We start from the raw sequence: 8,656 nt of genomic DNA, 5'->3' as shown, positions 1-8,656 counted from the left end.
CGCCTCCCCTGCAACCTCCGCGCGTCCTCAAGCACGTCCACGCACGAGGCAAGGAGGTGTATCATCTCCCGGAGTCCCGTGCGCCAGGACTCGAGAACCCGATCACGCGGAGGATCCGGAAAATCCAATAAGTTTCGTAGGGTTGCAAGATTCTTACGAGTCCTCGGACGGAATGATAGGCTTTGCAACCCCATATTTTCGGATCTTTTGTTCGCGAAGACGAGTAACTTTAAATGCCTTACACGCGGGACGTTCCTGGGATTTCGAGATCCTTGAATCTCACGTCACAACTCGGGAAAGATATTGGAACTTCATTTTAATATCGTTATTTATTATCCGAGACTTTTTACTATGCTACGCTCTGAGAAAAAACATTTATTTGGTTACCGCATATAATATTTACTTGTACTCTCTAATACAAAATATTGTTCAAATATAGAATAAGAAAATATACATTTTCTTGAAATCCTTAATTTTTTTTGTTTATTCTATTCTATTTTATTTTAAAGAGATTTTATTCCGTCTTTTAGAGTTTATTCTATCTAAATAAAAGAATCTATATTTAACAGTAAATCTGTTATCAGTACTCACTCCAAACAATATTCTTTATTTTTTAGGTATCTTTTTTCTCTCATTATATTATTCGTTCTCTTGGAACTTACTCTCGAGAATTTGACCCTTAGACGTAAAATTCGCATCAAGACTCGCTATTTCGCATCGCTAACTTTGCCGTTTTAATTCCGCCGAGTTCCCGCGGGAAAACAAGACAAACAATAGCACGGATACCACGAACCGAACCGTTTCTTCGTCTCGGCCGCAGGGATCCGCGAGGGTCTTCCGGATGGAAATCACGCCGCTCCTTTCGCAAGAGAGAGAGAGAGAGAGAGAGAGAGAGAGAGAGAGAGAGAGAGAGAGAAGGGGGCAGAAGAGCAAGAGACCGAAAGGCGCTATTAGCACGACGCATCACGTGGCGGTCTTTATCCCGGGTTGGAATCTCCTCCACCTCCGCTCATGTCGCGAGCGCGCGGCATTGTTCGACCTTGTCGTCGGCGATGATGGCGAGCCTTATCTTGGCGGTCGCGCGTGACTGGGCCTCGACGGAAGACGGCGGGGGTGGCAGCGGTCGAAAGTCCGTCCGAGAGACGCTAGCAGCGTGGGCGAGGGTAGCGAGAACAAGGACGAGAGGTGGTGGCGCGAGGGATGAGGGCATCTCGTCGTCGTCGACAACGACGGCGGCGACGAGGCCCGATAACGCTCGTCTCTCTCGCTTTTCGTGCGACGCGAAATGCCCGCCGACGACGTGCCGGCCGATGCGTCGGCGCTGCGACTGCACTTTCCACCCACGACGGCAGCCCTATCCTCTCTCTCTCTCTCTCTCTTCTCTCTCTCCCTCTCCTTCTCTCTCTCTCTCTCTCTCTCTCTCTCTTCTCTCGAGCTGATAACTCGATGTTCGGCGAGATGTACACACATAGGGCGTAGGGCGAGCGCCGCTCGTTGCGGAGTAATGCATTTCGCGCAGGGAGACGTCACTTTTGCGCAGGGAGGACGGACGGAAGCCGGGAATTTAATTTTCGACCGGGCGGTAATCGCGAGAGTGAGTTAAAAGCGACGAGCTCGAGAAGCAGATTTCCGGAAGCGGGGAGCCCTCAGCGTGGCTCTAAGCTACGCGTGATTAAAGTTCCTCTAGTCGAAGTTAGGACAAAGCATGATCATTTCTGACTGGTCTGCATCCTGTCCACCATTTTTAGGGATGACGTGAGTGGAAGTGAGAGAGAAGCTCTGACGCTAAAACGAAGCACGCTGTAGCTTCTCTCTCATTCACTGACTTCTTTTGTCAAAATAGACGTTTCACCAGATATCTGGTTGTAATAATCTAATGAAACCTTTCTCTCCGCGTACAATTGCTTCAAACTCTAGCTTTTCCCGAAAATAGTTTATTCTAGTTATAAGTGAGAGAACTTGGACATTTAAGTAAATATATTATTAGTGCTCATCGCGAGCAAATATTCTTTCTTTTTAATTTTTCTCTCACGCGCGTGAAACCGCGTTTCCAAGGGTCGAGAGACCTTTGCAGGCGGAGCCATTGTCTCGAGATCAGGCGCGGAACTGAAGGAAACGACTAATGACACGCGGACGCAGAATTACCGCGAAATTACCGCGTCGGCTTGCCGAACGATTTTCCGCGTGGCGCCGTTGCGCTTTCGACGGCGGCGTCGCGACGGCCGCCGTTGTGCTAGTCGCCCAAGTAGCCAATTAAAATCTCTTTGGCGTCTTTTTTAGAGGCACGCCACGATGAGGAGTAGAGGATAGGAGGAGGGGATGCGGAGGCAGGCTAATGAATTCTGGCAGAGGGTGTCGGGAACGTAAATCCACCTCCCTCGGTTTGCAACGCGAACGACGAGACGCCGAGAACGGTGCGAAGAGAGAAGAGGAGAGGAGAGGACAGAGTGGAGGCGCCTAAGCAGCGGCCAAGAGGTGAGGGGCGGGGGCAGCGCGGGGACGGGAAAGTCGAGGCATCGGGATTCCTGGTGTACGATGCACCCGGCAGACGGGATCGATGCTTCCTGTCTGCTCGCGCGTCTGTGCCTTCAACCCTTTATAAGGTATCCCGCTAATACCGCCGGCGTTTGGACGAGCGAAATTTTTGCGAACCTCGATCGAAGATCAAAGGGAGTCGCGATGTCGGAGGCACATCGTATCGGCCGCTCGTCATCGGCTGTCAGTACGGGGGAAGTAGCAAGAGAGGAAAAGAGAGAGAGAGAGAGAGAGAGAGAGAGAGAGAGAGAGAGACAGAGAGAACAAGGCGCGACCAACGCGATCGCCACTGCGTCGTCATCGTCGCCGCGACGATTACGTAAGCGTAAAAGCAAGTGACTTTTCGGCGAGGCGCGAACGCGACGTGTCGGTGGGAGATGGTCGGAGATGAGGTGCACGCGTGACTGATGTGCATCATCGTGGGCACTTGAGTAATCGCAAAAATAACGATTGTTCTCGACTACCGCCTTTCAATTCAATCAGCTGGGCGGGACACTCAATCATCTCGACGGCTCCAACGACCGCGAGAGAGCAAGAGAGACGGAAGGAGGAAGAGAAAGAGAGAGAAGAATATCACGGTTTCGACACGCGACGTGTCAGACGAGATCGATGTCTCTCCCCTTAGCCGGCGAGGGTCTTGGCCGTCAGTCTCTCCGGCCGCGTATCAACTTAAACCTTTCTTCGGCGATTCGGGGTTTCTCCATCACGCGAACGAGAAACAGGCGCGCTAAAGCTGCGGCCGAGAGGGCGAACGCGAGGTAGATCTATGGAAATTCGCTGGCCAGGACTCAAAAAGAGCGCGTCGGGAGGGAAGGCTTTTCGGCCCTCTTCTGCATGTCCCCCTCCTTCCCTCTCTCCCTCGGCTCTGCGTCCCTATCTACGTCGTCTCTCTCGGTAAAAAAAAAAACATGAGTGAAACGAGAGAGCCGATGGCAACGCGTGAACTTTGATCTTGCGCTGAGGAGGGCTGGATAGACGCGCGAACAAGCCCCCGAGTATTGTTTTTCGTCCGTCGAGTACACAGCTCGATCGAGAGGATCATCTGCGTTTCGAGCGCGATGGAAAGAGCGAGAGGGCGTGCGAGAAAGAAGAGAAAGAGAGAGAGATCAAAGGTTGTTTTCGAGAAGAGAATTATACAGCGGAGGCGCCGGGCTTGTTTAGTAGATGAACGAACCGCCGGCGAATCGTTACACGGCGACGATGATGGCGACGATGACGAAGAGTAGGACGGGCCCTCGCGCCAGTTTGCCAGTTGTTCCCGGTAGTTTGCGAGGATAACGGACGATCGTGATAAAGGAAGAGGCCGGTAATTAAGATCGCCGCCCTGAGGCGTATACTTGTCGACGCTTATGCTTGTTATCGGCGTCGCGGTTTTTGTGGCTATCGAAGGGCTGCCTTCTCCACTACTACTACTACTACTGCCACCACCATCACTTCCTCCTCCTTCTCCCTTTCCTCCTCTCTAGTAGTCTGCCGGATGTTTTATAGCGTTTACCTTTCGGCTAATAATTTTACCTGGTGGCGCATCCACGACCGACGCGGAATTTGCTCGACGGGTAGCGCAAGAAGCGCTCCACGAGTCGATGGCAAATGATTACACAGCTCGGCGTATTTACGACTAGCTACACACTTTTTTACGTGATATTCCTCCGCTTTGAGACCAGACTTCGGGGAGGCGTGTTCTGCTAAAGCTACGGTTAGTCTCGATGTTGCTCGTCGTTATCACGACGGTGTCGTTCGACTTCATTTACTTATCCCTCTATCAGAGGGGAAAATCGAGGATGAAACGGGAAAACGCGCTAGCAAAGAGAAATACGTCGCTGCGAGTCCAGCAAATAAACAAGAAAAAGGAGAAATATGCTCGCTGCGGAATCTGCGTTATTAATAATAATCATTTTTTATCGTTAACGGGTGGAAAGGGGGAGGAAGGGCGGCAGCGGCGGCTGGGTTTCGCGATGATAGGTTCGCGATAACACGACGCGACGACGATGGCTGGCCCGTCTCTCCGGCGAACGACACTAAAAAGCCTGTACGTGTCTCCATAAATGTTAATTAGCGATAATTACGGCGCACCCTCGTGCTTATGACGTCCCGAAGAGCGCCGTGCCGGTCGGCCGGCTGGCCGGCCGACCGACCGACCGACCGACCGACGGCTATCCGCTGCTTTGTACACGTCATCAGGGGGGAACGCCTAACGAGGAAATATCGTATAGCAGATGTGGACGATTCAGCGGGTCCTGTAGGACATATCTCGCTTGGCCGTCGTTCCCGCGTCCGTTCGTGCGTGCGCGCACCGTCTCCTGTCGTTTTAACGTGTTCCAATTACCATCCGCGTTACCATGAGATATCGCGCTTTTCTTCGCTTGGCATTCCCATCCCCGGCTCCGTCGGAGCCGTTGCAATGCGCGTCCGTGCACGTCGCGGCACTCGAGCATACTTCGATCTACTTACGCTGGATCCTCGAGCAATCCTCCAACACACGACCCGATACACGGGGAGAGAAATGCTTGAAAATTTATTTGCGGGATATAAATCTTATTCGCGGAGAGAAATAAGTTTTATTTCATAGACATGAACTTTGTGGCCCGCAAATCAATTTATCCTCTCAGGATGTATTCTGAATTCTAGCAAGTTTAGCGTTTCAATCAAGAATATTGGATTAAAACAGAAATTCGGAAGTTGCTCAACTATACAGAGTCGAGCTAACTTTCCTCTGATATACAGGTAGTTTCATGATATTCTTATGAAGAAAATAATTGCTTCTCACGAGTGCGTGATAATGAACTTTCCTCAAATTTGGGATAAATATATTTCAAGATATTAAAATTTTTTATCAAGATATTTTATCAAGATATTTTAATCATTACTTCAAAGAAGGAAATTAAGTGGAATAATCGCTTTTCTCGGCAGTAGAACATTTTTCTCTGTGTGAACGCGATGGAATAACATCAAATTTTTTTAAATTGCCATTAAATCTTTATATGTCTCGCGTGCATTCGGGTCTCGTTTAAAGCATGCATCTGCTGGATCTCCACGTCGAGTTGAGTTCGAACGTTAAACGCGCCGCGTAATCAGCGTCGAATGCCGCGAGGTTGATCGGACGCCTCGACTGGTCGCGATAAAATAGGCGGCATACTTCTGGGAGCTCTGTTGTGACTAATCGAAGACGACGGTCGTTTATAACGCGAGCTCGTTTGTTTTGCAAATCGGCCAAACGATCAACCGCGAGTCGAGGAAGTGGAGAAGGAGGAGGAGATCGCGCGCGCGCGCGCGATCGATTACGATCGGCATGCGGTAACTCGAGAACTCCGGCGAAAATAGAGAGGTGCTAAGTGTGCGGCCCGCAACAGGTTCCCCGACTTCCTGCAACTCGGCGCTCGGTCGTCGCAGGACTAACGGCAACCGCTGTCGTACACGTCCAATCGATTCACGACTTTTCTAACGATTCTTCTCTTTTTGATCGTAATTTCGCGCGATATCCATCAAGCGCCAGTGAGAAAACAGGGCCAGCGCCTCGAGATCGAAACGCGCCTTTGGATTTTTAACGATCTACACGTCAACTTTCTCAATTGCTATCTCCCTCCTCTTTCCTCCCTCCTTGCTTTCTGTCTCTCTCTCTCTCTCTTTCTCTCTCGTCTTACTTTCTGCATCGAGAAAGAAAATGTCTGATATCTGTAAGTGTAATCGCACACAGAGAAATAATTGCTATAAATTATAATTCGATAAGTATGAGGGCAGTCTGATCTGTCGTAAGGAGCTCAGTGTTGCTGAATTTCACGAGTGAGTATACTTAAAGTCGCCGCGAAGTCTACGTACATCGGCCGATTGGGGTCACCACAACGACAAATAACTATAATTTTAGCCGGCCCAAACATTTTCGTCTCTCAGTACTCGGAATATACCCGAGTGAGTAACGCGCTCGGAATACTTGATACGTGGGAAACCTCTCGGCGAATGATCCGCGAGGCTCGCTCCTGTAATCTGACACGATGCGGAGGAGAGTGGGACTAACTACTACTAACGATACGATCCTACAATTATCGCGCGATATCTGCCGATGCAGATCGCGTGTCGCACGTTTTGGAAATCGCCGGCGCGTCGGCAATTTTTCACGAACACAGCCGCGGTAACGGCCCCGTTTTCGCATAACCGATGCGAAAAACGGTAGGGTGGCGCCGGGCTGCCGAGGGTGCGTACGTGCGTGTGCGGGGGGTTTCAATACGAGTTTACGATCCTACTAATATCGGCCTCCTCGCGAGGGGTCCGAAACCTCAAAGGGTCGAGTAATTACGTCTGTTGCTGCCAAACTGTATACCGGTCGTTATATTCGAGTGCGCGCGCCGAAGTGCCCGATACGCATTTCACCAGTTAATTGCAAAAAGGGCCAGAAATCCGCCCCGCCAACCGCGTCTCCTTCGATCATATTTTTTTCATCGCGCGCCGCCGTCAAACATTTATCGTCATACTCGGTACCTGTCCTCCCGCTTTAACACGCTACGACGGGAGGAGGGACAGAGTCGAAAATTCAATGGAGCAGGACAGAAAATGAAAAACAGTTGCAGTGAAGTTAATGTTACAGTTACAGTAACATTGAAGTTATAAAAGCGCAATAAACGCGATAGAAACGTAATAAAAGAGAATAGGTAGAAACGTAACAGAAGAGAATTGAACAGTGAAGTTGAAGTCATAGTTATAGTAAAATTATAGTAAGGCTACAGTCATTTATAAGAGCACAAGGCGTAATGAAACTATAAAAGAAAAGAAACATAAAGAATCAAATTGAAGGATAATAATTCGACAAACCTTACAGGAACCTTACAGGAAAAGTAAACTAAACAATGGGATGAAAATATAAAGCATCTCTAAAACCTTAATGACGATAATAAAATCACAAAGAAACAGAGAATTAGATCGAATTATTTCAACAAGATTCACTAGAATCCGTCCCAGATTCGTTCCACTACTGGACGAGACAATGAATGTCGAAAGTTCGTCTAAGAGAGCGACTCGTATCCGAGACATCCGCTTGTCGCAACGAGCGTTAAAAGCGGAGTTCCTCTTGTCAAAATCAGGACAAAGTGCGATGATTCCTAATTGGTCTGCATCCTGTCCGCCATTTTTAGAGATGGCGGGAGCGAGAGAGAAGCTCATAAGACTGATCTACAATATGCTCTCTGCGTTGTTTCTTGTCTTCTGTCTTTTTCTGGCTTAAAGCTTAAGGTTTGAGTCAGAAAGAGATAAAGAGAAAGAAGCAGGAAGCAAATAACGCAAATTATAAATCAAATTTAAGAGCTACTAGTAGTTGTTACTTGAAACCAGCGAGATATTCCCATTATTAGATGTGAATTATTAGATAAATTAGATGTGAATCTTCCAGCTGAGTCGCGATTGCAAATGCAACGTCGCATATATTGTGTGCGATTAAGTGAAAGACTCAAATCTAACTCTAAACTCGTATCTGAGTACGATCACGTGTCCATCTCACGTGGGACAAGTTTCAAGCAATAACTATTAATACGGATGCAAGACTGAAATGACGAAGCACGCTACAGCTTCTGTCACTCACTCACTCACTCACTCACTCACTCACTCACTCATTCATTCATTCTTCCTTACAAATAGTAAACGTTTTAGACTTTAGGGACTCTGGTGAAAAGTATCATAAAACACTGGCGTATTATTTCAAACGTTATCACTCGATTTCACCCGCGAGCTGTGATGCATCCCGTCCTGCCACTCCGCCCTGTCCAACGCACGCAGCTCATCCAATAGTCACGATTACTTTCCGGACTGATTGACTAATGCACACGCCGTTAATGCACAATGAAAATTTCCGGGCCGCGCTGCGTCGCGCCAGCTCTGTGTGCATTAATATTCGCCGAAGCGTTGCTCGCCCTACGTACCGTAGATACACGTACATAACCGGCTCATAGATCGCACCGGCTCGCACACACGCGTATATGCACGAGCTATTATTAGCCGACCACCTGTGCGACCCGAGGCAGTTGCTCTCTCACAATCGGCTGCATACGTCTTGAGCTAAACCCTCTCACCTCGCCTCTCCACTATCCTCGCTCTCTCTCTCTCTCTCTCTCTCTCTCTCTCTCTCTCTCTCTCTCTC

The 8,656-nt window shown here is 49.0% G+C and overlaps 1 protein-coding gene and 1 long non-coding RNA gene across 6 annotated transcripts in view; one reads left to right on the top strand and one right to left on the bottom strand.

Annotated features, from left to right (window-relative positions):
* LOC116843654 overlaps window positions 1-8,656 on the bottom strand; it is a 307,139-nt gene that overhangs the window by 149,371 nt on the left and 149,112 nt on the right. The gene's annotated exons all lie outside the window — the stretch shown is intronic.
* LOC116843674 overlaps window positions 1-8,656 on the top strand; it is a 154,641-nt gene that overhangs the window by 134,508 nt on the left and 11,477 nt on the right. The window contains exon 3 of the long non-coding RNA XR_004377913.1: window positions 2,281-2,475. This is a non-coding gene — a long non-coding RNA (uncharacterized LOC116843674). The remainder of the gene's footprint in view (window positions 1-2,280; window positions 2,476-8,656) is intronic.

This window comes from Odontomachus brunneus, unplaced genomic scaffold (genome assembly GCF_010583005.1).
Source record: "Odontomachus brunneus isolate Ranch 3 - 2012 unplaced genomic scaffold, Obru_v1 Obru_scaffold_003, whole genome shotgun sequence".
Lineage (NCBI taxonomy): Eukaryota > Metazoa > Arthropoda > Insecta > Hymenoptera > Formicidae > Odontomachus > Odontomachus brunneus.
The sequence above is the reverse complement of the archived record's forward strand: the minus strand, read 5'-3'. Positions and strand labels throughout refer to the sequence as shown.